A 13,354-nucleotide genomic window follows, 5' to 3' on the forward strand; every position below is an offset into this window, starting at 1 on the left:
GCAACATAAATTATGGCATATCCATTCTTTGGAATGTTGGGTAGTTGTTCAAAGAAATTAGTTAGATCTCAAAATACTTTTATGGAAAGATGACTTTTTTTTTTTTTTTAACAAAAAAGCAAGTGTCAGACCTGTACCTCACATCATACACAAAAACTTTAACAGATCTCCAAATGGGTCAAAGGCCTAAATGTTAAAGCTAAAACTGTAAAGTTCTTGGAAGAAAACATAGGGATAAAACCCTGGGACCTAGTTTTTTGTAAAGATAGATTATCAAACACAACTACAAATGTACAAACAGCAGAAGACAAACTAGATAACTGGGACCTCATAAAAATTAAATAGTTATGCTCATCAAAAGTCTCTATCAAAAGAGTAAAAAGACAACCTACAGAGTGGGAAAAAAATCTTCAGGAACAACATATCTGATAAGTGTCTAATTTTCAAAATATATATAAAACTTCAACAACTCAACAATAAAAAGACAAATAGCCCAATTAAAAATGGGCAAAAAATATGGACAGGCACTTCACTAAAGAGGGCATTCAAGCAGCCAACAAACATGTGAAAAGATGCTCTATGTCATTAGCCAATTAGAGAGATGCAAATCGAAACTACAATGAGATACCATCTCACCCTGCTAAAATGGCAATGGTTTAAAAAAAAAAAAAAAAAAAAACAGAAAACAACAAATGTTGGCAAGAATGTGGGGAGGTTGAAACCCTCATCCCCTGCTGGTGGAAATGTAAAATTGTGTAACCACTATGGAAAACACTATGGCAATTCTTAAAAAAATTAGAAATAGAGCTACCTTATGATCTAGCAATTCCACTCCGTGGTATATACCCTACAGATCTAATAGAAGTGACATAGACATAGACATATGCATACCTACATTAATTGCAGCACTATATAGCCAAAAGATGGAAACAACTGAAGTGCCCATCAACAGGTGAATGGATAAACAAAATGTAATATATACATCAATGGAATACTACCCAGCCGTAAAGAATGGTAAGTTCCTAAAACATCTGGGAGCATGGATGAACCTAAAGGACATTATGCTGAGTGAAATACATCAGCCACACAGGGACAAATATTGTATGATCTCACTTTTATAAAATGACAAGAACAGCTACATATACAGAGACCAACATTCATGGGTGGTTACCAGGGATTGGAGGAGGGAGGTTCATTCTACAGACAGTAGTCACTTAAAGGAACACCTAACATGGGAGAAGTGTGCACAGCTTAACCAAGATAACTGATGCCACTAGGTTGTACACACACACACACAAAAGAGAATGTTTAGGTAAACTGTGTTATATGATTTTGCAGCAACAACCAAAATACGTGTGTATATGTATACATATGTGTGTGTATGTGTGTGTGTATATGTGTGTATACAAATAAGGGTCACAGAAATTGATATTTCTTAGACATAAACAATCACCTCATGGGATCAATTTCCTTGCTTTGAAGACTTAGGGCCATAGTCTCATGAAACAACTGGGTCAATTGGCATAATGTGATTTGTAAGGTTTATGTTCTACATCCTAGTTTGATGAGTAGCATCTGGGGTCTTAAAACCTTGCAAGTGGCCATTTAAGATAAAACAATTGGTCTCTACTCATCTGGAGCAAAATAGAAAGAAGGAAACCCAAGACTTAGAAAAGGAACCAGTCTACAGGACTAATTGTCTGCATGAACCATGGCCTCCTCTACCCTGAGACCAGAAGAAGTAGATGGTGCCCAGCTTCTACTACCAAACATTCTGATCAGGACTACCACAGATGGATCGTGATAGAAAGGGGAAAAAAAGTAGAACAGAACTTCAAAGTTTTAAAAAATCCAGACTTAATGGACCTACTGAGACAGGAGTAATCCCTGAGACTATTACTCTGAGGTATTCTTTAAGCCTTGATCAGAAAAAAAAAAAAAAAAAAAGCTATCCTCAAATCACTTTTAGCAAAATGGCAGGTTAGCCCGTAAAGCAATGAATATCACCCTTGAGTACTGCACTCATTTATAAAGTCATCTACGTGAGACCAAATGGTCAACAAATACTCTAAAGCATAGACAAGAAGGTTGTAGGGCTCTGAGACTAGGTTAATGGGAATGGAACAACTAGAACAGAAATAATAAAAATGTTGATACAATGTGAAGAATGTAATCAATATGACTGAACACTAGAAACTGAATGGAACCTGTTTTGCTGTATACTTTTACCAAAAATACAATAAAATATTATTTTTTAAAAGCAAGTATCAGAACAACATGTATAATATTCTATTTTTGCAAAATTTCTGTTTTGCAAAACAAGTGTATTGGGTGCAATCTTTGTGCACCTTCTCCGATTTCCTCTACTGTTTGTTTTTTCTGAACGTGACCCCAACACTTCTATGTACCCCTTCCGTGATTTTGGCTTTGCTGAGCTTCCCGAGCTGGCTGGAGTTCAAGTTGGAACCCTGGGCCTGTATGGCCCTCATATCCCACTCACAGAGCCCTATCAGCATCAAGTCAACACTGTGTTTCTAGACTTGAATGAAATGCCACCCTATGGGGCATGGAAATTAGCCTCCTGAGCGGCTGCAAAAGGGCTAGAAATGCTTGACTACTAGTGGAAAGTTTGATGGTTTGAACCCACATAGGGGCACCTCAGAAGTCAGCCCTGAAATAACCCAATTAAAAAATGGGCAAAGGATATGAACAGGCACTTCGCCAAAGAAGACATTCAGGCAGCTAACAGACACATGAAGCAATGCTCAGGATCATTATTAGCCATTAGAGAAATGCAAATCAAAACTGCAATGAGATACCATATCACCCCAACAAGGCTGGCATTAATCCAAAAAACACAAAATAATAAATGTTAGAGAGATTGTAGAGAGACTGGAACAGTTAAAGACTGCTGGTGGGAATGTAAAATGGTACAACCACTTTGGAAATTGATTTGGTGCTTCCTTAAAAAGCTAGAAATAGAATTACCATGCAATCCAGCAATCCCACTCCTTGGAATATATCCTAGAGAAATAAGAGCCATCACAAGAATATATAAGTGCACACCATGTTCATTGCAGCATTGTTCACAATAGCACAAAGTTGGAAGCAACCAAGGTACCCATCAACGGATGGATGAATGGATAAACAAATTATGGTATATCCACATAATGGAATACTACACAATGATAAAGAACAATGATGAATCTGCAAAACATCTCATAACATGGATGAATCTGGAAGGCTGAGTGAAAATAGTTGCAAAAAGACAGATATTGTATGAGTACACTATTATAAGAACTCAAGAAATGGTTTAAACACAGAAGAAAACAACATTCTTTAATGGTTATGAGGGTATGGAGGGAGGGAGAGGAGTATTCACTAACTAGTTGGTAGATAAGAATTATCTTAGGTCAAGAGAAGGACAACATACAATACAGGGAAAGTCAGCACAACTGGACTACACCAAAAGCTAAGAAGTTTCCTGAATACAACCAAATATTTCAAGAGACTGAGTAGCAGGGGTGAGGGTCTGGGGACCACGGTTTCAGGGGACATCTAGGTCAATTGGCATAACAAAGTTTATTAAGAAAATATTCTGGATCCCATTTTGGTGAGTGGCCATCTAAGATACATCAGTTGGTTCCAACCCACCTGGAGCAAAGGAGAGTGAAGAACACCAAAGACACAAGGAAAATAATAGACCAAGAGACAGAAAGGGGCACATAAATCAGAGACTCCATCAGCCTGAGACCAGAAGAACTAGTTGGTGTCCAGCTACCACCAATGACCACCCTGACAGGGCGCACAACAGAGAGTCCCCGATGGAGCAGGAGAAAAGTGGGGTGCAGGACTCAAATTCACATAAAAAAGATTAGACTTAATGGTCTGACTGAGACTGGAGGGACCTCAGAAGACGTGGCCCCCAGATTCTCTGTTAGCCCAGAATTGAAACCATTCCTGAAGCCAACTCTTCAAAGATTATACTGAACTATAATTTTTTTTTTTTTATAAGACATAAAATGATACTAATGACGAGAATGCTTCTTAGCTCAAATAGATACATGAGACTAAATGGGTAGCTTCTGTCCGGAGGCGAGATGAGAAAGCAAAAAGGGACAGGAGCTGGTTGAATGGACATGGGAAATCCTGGGTGGAAAGGAGGAGTGTGCTGTCACATTACAGGGAGAGCAACTAGGGTCACATAACAATATGTGTATAAATTATTATATGAGAAACTAACTTGAACTGTAAACTTTCACTTAAAGCACAATAAAACACACAACACACAAAAGTCAGTCCCGGTGATCTGCTTCAGAAAGGTCACAGCTTTGAAAACCCAGTGGAGCACAGTTCTACTCTGCACACATGGAGTCGCCATGAGTTGGAATCAACTGGATGGCAACTAACAACAACCTCCCTATGCGGTGAAACTTGACCAATGGGAAATAAGAGGCGGGAGGGAACTGAGCAGAAAATCCCCTCCCTTTTCTCCTTGCAGGGACTACTTTGAAGTGTAGTTTCTTCCTGCAAACTGTCTAGAGGATCCCATGTGCCAAATAGGCACTCCTGCCAAACTGTGTTTACCATTGTGATCACATCATGTTGTTTTGCATTCTTCTTGCCTCACTTCCATTTTTCCTCACTCTCACCATCCTCCGTTTGCATTTACCAAATAAAATGGCCACACTTTAATCCTTGCCTCTGGTTCTCCTCTCTAGAAGACCCAGGCTAAGATCACAAGCAAACTAGATGTATATACAAGTGTATATATATATATATATATATATATATATATATATATATATATATAATTTTTGGTGACTGTATATACACTTGTATACACCCAAGCCTTTGTTTGTAAATCCACAGAAATGTGGACAGGATACATATCAACCTTTAACTGTGATTTGTCTATGCCAACTTGCATTTTTTAATCAACATGTTTTTGCTGTTGTGTATTTAACAAAACAATAGCTTAATACCATAAAATGGTGCCACATTAACAAACCTAGCATATAATTCCCTGCTTTACTCCTTTGCAGGCTTTGGTATATCATTAAATCTTTGTGTTTCTCAGACAAAAATCAACCTATAGTATTCCTAAATTTTTTCAACTGGATATGATAGACACTGTTTATCACCCCGGCCCAACTCACACAGAGCAAGCCTCCCCCCCGCACACATACTTCCTTTTTGCAACAGATCCTAGTTTTGTTTGTATTCACCCTTTCAGTTGTTCAGTTTCTTATTTTGGGAGCAAGAGGGACAAGCCAGAAGAAGTGCAGAGGAGGAGAGCCAGAGCCATGATATCATCAAGTCAGCGTAACCACAAGGACTCCCACCCTCAAAGTTCTTGATTTGTAAGATAATAAATGGATTCACTGTTTAAGTCACTTTAAAGTGAGTATCCTTCAATTTCCTACAGAAGCATCCTGGATGATTACACGCACACACACATATTTATATATTTATAGTCATGTATTTTATAACACATATACATGCATACATACAGTCTGTATACACACACATATAGCCTGGTATCATATATCTCACCAGAGATTAAGAAGTAATATTTGTTTTGTTTATCTTCATATCTTTAGCCCCTGACATAGCACCTGCACATGGTAGGTGCTCAGCAAACATTTCTTGAACTGACTAGATCCATTAATCTCAATCTGCAAAGTAACAGATTAAATATTACACATTCAGAGGAGAGGAAGGCAATAGCAGGGAAGGAAAAACCCACCACACAAAATAAAATCTGAATCACTTCACATTCAAAACGCTTAAGGCTATCAATAAAGTTAACAAGCAAAATTAATCACCAAACTGCATTATTTAAATCATCATCATATTGCAATGCCCAAAGGACAGCAACAAACTACAGTAAGAATTGAAAGATCAGATTCCTGTTATTATATTGTTTCTGGATATAACCAACTAAATATAACTTTCAAAAGAATTCTGTACTCCCCTGAAACTATTGCCCTGAGATGATCTTTAAACCTTAAACCAAAAATATCCCCGAAGCCTTCTTAAAACTGACCAATACGAAAAACCCAAACCCACTGTCGTCGAATCAATTCCGACTCATTGTGACCCTATAGGCAGAGTAGAACTGCCCTATAGAGTTTCCAAGGAGCACCTGGCAGATTCGAACTGCGGACCTCTTGTTTAGCAGCCATAGCACTTAACCACTACGCCACCAGGGTTTCCAAACTGGCCAAATAGTTTAGCTTAACTAGTAAAAAATGTCAACCTTGAGCATTATGCTCTTTTAAGATCTATCTATATGGGATGAAATTGCCAAAAGCGACCAGAAAGATTAGATGGGAAACTTAGGCAGCAGTGAGTTTATGTTAATGGGGGAGGAACAACTCAGAAAAGGAAGGTGAGAATGGTTGTACAACTCAGAGAATATAATCTATGTCACTGAATTTTGTGTAGAAACTGTTGAATTGGCCTATGTTCTGCTGTATAGTCTCAACAATAACAAAATCAAATAAATTACTAAAAAAAAAGAATTCTGTACTTAGTAGGGTAATCCTAGTCCTTGAAAAGAAAAATATCAATAGGATATTAACACAACCAGAACTTGACAATTTACCAACAAAGAATTAAGGCTGGTGATGAAAACAGCAGCTACAAGTGAGAATTCCTATTCTGTGACCTACATCAAGGCCCTGCATCCTAAACTTGAACCGACAACCTTCCCCTCAAGTAGCTCCAGAACTGCCATAACAGATTTAGCCAACTTTGAATTACAGACATTAATGGGGAAAAGAGCTGACACTGGCAAATGACATTCACTTATGCAATATTTATTATCTTCTAAGTCCTGGGGATTCCAAAGTGAAGAAAAGGGACAAAAATTCCCAACCACATAGTGATTATGTTCTAGAACTAGGGGCAGGCAGTAGGTTGGGAGGGGCAGTAAACAAAAATTTCAAAAATTCATTTTAGCCCTTTTTTTTTTTTTTCCCCCAGAAAGGCCAGCCCTGAACAAGGCCAGCAGTAGTTTCTGTATCATTTCCTTCCCCCATCACTCTCTTCATAGGCCCCTCTGCTCCCTTCTGAGTCATGCTTGGTAGCTTCCCTACCACCCACCAAACCACTTAGTCTGGGCTGTCTGATCAACTGAATCTCAAGCTTTTGGGCTAGAGCCCAGTAATGTGATTGTCTTAAAAGCTCTACAGATGGTTCAAATGATCGATCAGTCCGCTTCAGTTCCCTCTCTCCTCCTTATAACCACTCATCAAGATTTGTGTCCTTTTCCCCAGGATCTTGTTTACTTCATTTCAAGGTGGTGCTATTAGCTCAAGCTAATGTGTTACGTTAATAACTGCATAATACTAATACTAGTAGTGTCTCACATTTGCAGAGCATTTTCACATGGTCATTTTATTCCCACCAAAGTGGTTTTTTTGTTGTTGTTGTTTTACAACCCTGTGATACAGGCAGGGCAAGTTCTATTTCCCTCTTTTTACTGTTGAAGAGACTGAACCTTAGAGAAGTTAAGCCCTTTGCCCAGGGCCATTCACCTAGGAAGAGCAGAGTCAGCAATGAGGAGCCTTCCAACTCCTCAGTAGTGCTGTTTCCCCTGTACCTTTGTGCTGTTCTCTCCAGATAACAATTTGAATCATTTTAATAACATTTAATTACAATAACTATAATGCTGGAAATGCCAGGCTCCCGAGTGAACTGATGGAAGAGAATTCCTGAGGCAGGTCTGTCTTTTGTATCATACGTCAACTACATAGATTTTCTGTTCCACCTTCAGGTAAAGCCAATACTGTCAGAATCACTAGCAGGTAATAGATGGATGACTGATTTAAGTAACATGGCCCATATTGGCAGCCAGGTGCTTTCTGTCTCTTCAGGTGCTGTGCCTGGCTCCTTCAGACTGCAGGCTGGTAGTTGGGAGCTGGCTGTGCCCCACCCTCACCCTCATACACACCTCCACTCAAGAGTCAGCACCCAGTTAACACTGCTGGTTCCTCCCCTCTCCGCATAGCTGATATTGCTACAGTGACCATATAACTTATTGCTCAAATCAGAGCAATTCTGAGAGAAAAAGGAACAGGGCTTCAAACCAGTTCATTCTGGTTCAAACCTCTGCTGAGAATTTGCATTTCTAACAAGTTCCCTGCTGAGAATTTGTATTTCCACCCCAGATATACTGAATCAGAATCTACGTTTTAACAAGATCCCCATATGATTCTTATGTATAACTTCCTGGGAACTTGTTAGAAATGCAACACAGCAACACACCAGGCTTCACTGATAGATGGGTGATGGCTGTGCTTGAGATATATTAAACATTCCTGAAAAGTTACACGTTTCATGAGCAAAACTTCAAATGCATGGGAAAGCTAACTGGCTAAGGAAACATGAGTTCTTTGGAAATGGAACATTCCTTTGCAACATGCCTTGTCACCTCTTACTTAAAGTTGTAAAATTTAAATTTTCTGTTACAGTTTAACATACTCTAATATATATTGGCCATTACATAGTAGAAAGTTTAATTCTCACAGAAGAACCCTGTGGAATAGCATAACATGGAGCACACCCAGAGGAGAATCTGCCTTGTTAAGGCATTACATTTTAACAGATACTACTGTCCCCCCAGCAACAAAATCTTTATATAAAGTTAACTTTGTTTTTTAATATTGTAAAATAGCATATGTTCAATGTGAAAAACATTGAAAAATACAGAAAAGTAGAAAGCAGGAAAAGAAATCACCCTCAACCATCACTTCATAAATAGCCATTATTAGCATTATGGTATATTTATTTATTATTCTTTTTTAAATACAACATGTTTTTCTTTTCTTTTTTATATCCAAATCTTTTTATTTACATGACTCTTCTCTTACTTAGTTGTGATCATATTATATATAAGATGTATCCTGCTTCTTATTTACACATATTTCCCCCATGTTATTGTAAATTATCTGTAAACTTCACTTTAAATTACTGTGCAGTAATCTATTATGTGGAGATTATATTATTTACTTAACCGTTGCCAGATGGTAGGACATTTAGGTGGTTTCTAGCTTATTATAAATAATGCCACAGAGAATACCCTATATTAAGAATTTTTTCTGTAGTTTGTGTTATTTCTTGAAGCTAGATACCAAAAATTGAAATCATCATCTTCAACTTATAAACATATTAAAGGCTCATTACACCTTACCAAATTGCCTCCTAACAAGTTTTTTTTCCAGTTTATATACCCATCAACGATAAGCGAATATGACCATTGTAGCATACCCTCACTAGCACTGAATATTTTCAATAGCAAGAACATAAACATAATTATATATAAGCTACAAAATACGGGCATTCAGTAGGATCCTGACATTAATTTCCATCCTCATAGAGAACTGGCAAAATCCTGAGTCAGGGAGGTAGCTAAGGCAGTGTTCTCAGTCCTGTCAGCAGGTGTCATAGCCCATGTTCATAGTCTCAGCTTCCTGATTGTCTTCCTCGATATTTTAATGTTTAATCAATTCATGCCAACTACTGTGGAAATCGAAGCAGATGTTGTCGCTGTCTTTATAGATAAGAAAACAGGGGTTTGAGAAGCATATACCTGCTCAGTACCACATTGCTAATAAGGAGTCGAACCATTTCTGCTTCAAAACCTCGTGTCTTTCCATTAACATGCTTTTACCCAAATTCAGAGTACTTAAAGGCATTCAGGAAAAAGAGGAAGTAAAGGACTTGAAATTTTTACTAAAACAACAGCTGCCAAGTAATAGAGATTCCTTAACCAGATTGCACAGAGCATCAATAATATAAAAATATTCACTTCATATGAATTTATTATACTTTTAAATTTTTATAAAAATTTCTACTTGTTCACAGCCAGGTTCTTTAAGGCACTATTTTACCTGAAAGACGGTATAGCATAAGACCTCAGGCTCTGATCTACCTGAGTTTGAATCCCAGCTTAGCCATTTGCTAGATCTGTGACCAAGGAGCATTGCTCAAATGTTCACTGCCTCAGTTCCTATCCTCTAAAAGAAAAGAAATAATAGTACTTATTTTATCATGTAGAGTTGTAGGGAAGAGTAAATGAGTCAATATATAAATTGGTACCTGGCACTTGGAAAACACTCGGGTAATGTTAGTTATTGCTGTCATTATGGGTATTAACTCGTTTAACCTCATGACAACCCTATGAGCAAGATACTAGTGTCATCCTCTTCTCACTCATGAGAAAACAGAAAAGTTATACTAATTATTAATTATATAAATAACGTAAGACACCATTCAAACCTAAAATAGGACTGCAGCTATAGGTGTGAACCAGGTTTCAAAATACAGATGCATTCATGAAATATAAAAGTTAAGGGAAATAAGTTACATTTTGCATTGAAACAAAAGCAACACTAGAGACTAACAAAGTTTTGTTGCCAATATTGTATGTGCAAGAAATATCTTAGAGATTTTAAGATGCTTTCATTTGGATCACAAGAAGCTTTAGAAACAGACTGCCTCGAACCTGGAGGAGTGACACCGACACTGACAGATGTTGCAGTCATCTTCCTTCGCTACTATTTAAATACCTCTTATCCTTATTCTTGACAGGCTTGAATGCTTGGCCTCAGATGCCTGTGACTCACATTTGTAAATAATTAACACATGTTTTAAAAACATTTTGTGTGGCAACATACACTTAGATTTTGAATGAAAAGTACACACCCCACCCCCAAACACTTTTCTTAAAAACTTAATCTTTATCCTGAGTACAACCATGCATCAAAATCCTGGGAAAGTGAATGTAACTAAAATGCTTTTATGAGCACTTTCCTTAAGAAATAGACATTGGAGGAAACAGTTCCACCTATCTTCTTCCTCCTCTTTCCCATACATCAGGGAAGACCTTAGCTGGAGTGTGGTCCTCCTGCTGTGTCCTAGGAACCCCTGGGTCTGGCTCCAGCAGCAAGTAAGTAGGTGCTGAAGATTGTTGCAAATGTGGAGACTGAGCGGAATTTAGTAATAACTGGCAGTCCAAATATAAGAAGCTTAGAGAAAGAGGAGATGGCGGTCAGTGAGGAAAGATGAAAAATACAGGTATTAGAAAAAATTAGAGGAATGGATATAGATAGAGGACCAAAATGGCAGGCAGGTCACAGCAGGTGTGTAAGATTCACCTATTTCAAAAGGAAATCAAGCTCCTGAAGAGGCCCCTGGGCTGTGGTGAGGACAAATGAATTGGCTTATTTCTAAGGGCACTGAACTATTGAGTGAGTCAGAGTCAAGAGACAAAGTATGGCAAAACACACACACACACAAGCTTCTTAGATAGCCTATTGCTTTGTGTTTATAATAATTACACACTCCACTAGACAGCAAGCATTCTACATATGTTATGCTGTGGTTTCCACTGTTTTTCGTCTACTAAAGTGATTCCGCAGCTGAGACACCTACATTTGCAATTCTGTGGAAATAAATGTATCAAACAGCCTAGCTACATTGCTGGATGTGACCTGAATATTTCTTGTACTATAGGGTCGCTATGAGTCAGAATCGACTCGATGGCAACGGGTTTGATTTTTGGTTTTGTTTGGCATCCTGGATTCACTTAGCCATCCTAGAGATCGTTGAGTTTCAAGTTAGTATTGCCTTTCCCTGAAAAGCGAAGTAAATATTGAATAGAGAGAAGAGCAGGAGGTTCATATGGGTGGGGATGGGAAATGGGCAGTGTGCTATACAGGATATGAAGGGGGCAGGTTGGCTAATCCAGCTCAGAGAGATGGCTCTTTGCTCCTGACCGTGACCTGCCAGTGACACTGACCTCCTGCCGTTCCCTGAGTACACCATGCTGTTTCATACCTTTGTATTAACCCTGCTTTGTTACAGCAGGTTGTAATTTCTCCCTGCCTGATAGAGGATTTGTTTCTATGTCTAGCCCACTAGACTGGACAGTGAATTCCTTAAAGGAAGGGATGGAGTCTTACTCATTTTTGCCCCAGCTCCTGGCACCAGGCTTGGCACATAGCTGTGACTCAATATCTGTTTGGTAAATGAAGGAACCAACATGCCTCAAATACATTTTTTCTTTTTTTTTTTTTAAACCTACGAAACTTTGTTTACTTATGAAACCTTCTTAAAGGATATAAAGCAAGGTAGAATGCATTGTTTTGTGCTCAAAATCACTTCAGTGCCTGTGGTGGTCAGTGGAAACAAGTAATTTACATAATCTGATGATTTATTTTATATCACCAAACCTCCAGAGTTGGGCACAGACTGGAGCGTAAATGTACTAGCTAAAGAAGGGAGAGGGACATGTTAGTACTTCACAAAACAAGTGACAAATCAATAAAAATGAATTTACAAGTTATTGAAAATTCACATTTCTCGTAATTAACTGTAATGTAGGAGTTGGTAACTTGGGGGGTCCATGGACCCTTAGCAAGTCCAAGTATGACTTCTACACAGGCATATCCATGAGCCACAAAGATAAACCCAAAAACCAAAACCAAACCCACTTCAGCTGAGTCAATTCCAATTCATAGCTACCCTAAAAGGTTTCCAAGGCTGTAAACTTTATGAAAGCAGACAGCCATATCTTTCTCCCACAGAGCAGTTGGTGGGTTCGAACTGCTGACCTTTTGGTTAGCAGCTGAGCACTTTAACCACTGCACCACCAGGGATCCTTACAAAAATATCAAAGGTAAAATTATATATATGAACATGTGCATTTTGGGAAGGGAGGTGATCCAGAGCTCGCATTAGATTCTCAAAAGGATCTATGATCCAAAAATAATGAACAGTGCATTACTCCAAAGAGATATTTGCAAAAGCATGAAAAGAAAAATGCACAAGGATGTTCATCACGATATTGTTTAAGAAACTGAAAATTTGGAAAACCATCCAAATGGACTTCAATAAGGGAACATGAGCACGTACATAAAACAGTACACTATGCAGCAGACATATCACGGCACCTTGTTGACTGAAAGGTCATGTTCCCATTCAGCATGTGCATTATGGTCTCATCTATAGAAAATAATATGCATGTGTATCTAGGCATAGAATGTGCCTGGAAAGACAATCACCAAGTGTTATCGTTGATTGATGGAATCTGAGGTGTTTTGGGCACTTTCTGAATTGTTTGAATTTTTACAACGAGCATTTTGTCTTTTTAACAGAACGCTAATACCACTTTTAAAAATTGGAGGGGGTATTTAGAGAAACGTAAGGAAGGCAGAACTATAATGGCAACTGACAGAAACTTGAAAATTACAAAACTTAAAGATGGCACCAGGGAGACCACTGCTCTTCTCTGAGTAGACAACAGAGCAGAGTGAGCCATAAGGCTGACCCAACATGGCACTTC

Source organism: Loxodonta africana, chromosome 4 (genome assembly GCF_030014295.1).
Source record: "Loxodonta africana isolate mLoxAfr1 chromosome 4, mLoxAfr1.hap2, whole genome shotgun sequence".
In the NCBI taxonomy this organism is placed as follows: domain Eukaryota; kingdom Metazoa; phylum Chordata; class Mammalia; order Proboscidea; family Elephantidae; genus Loxodonta; species Loxodonta africana.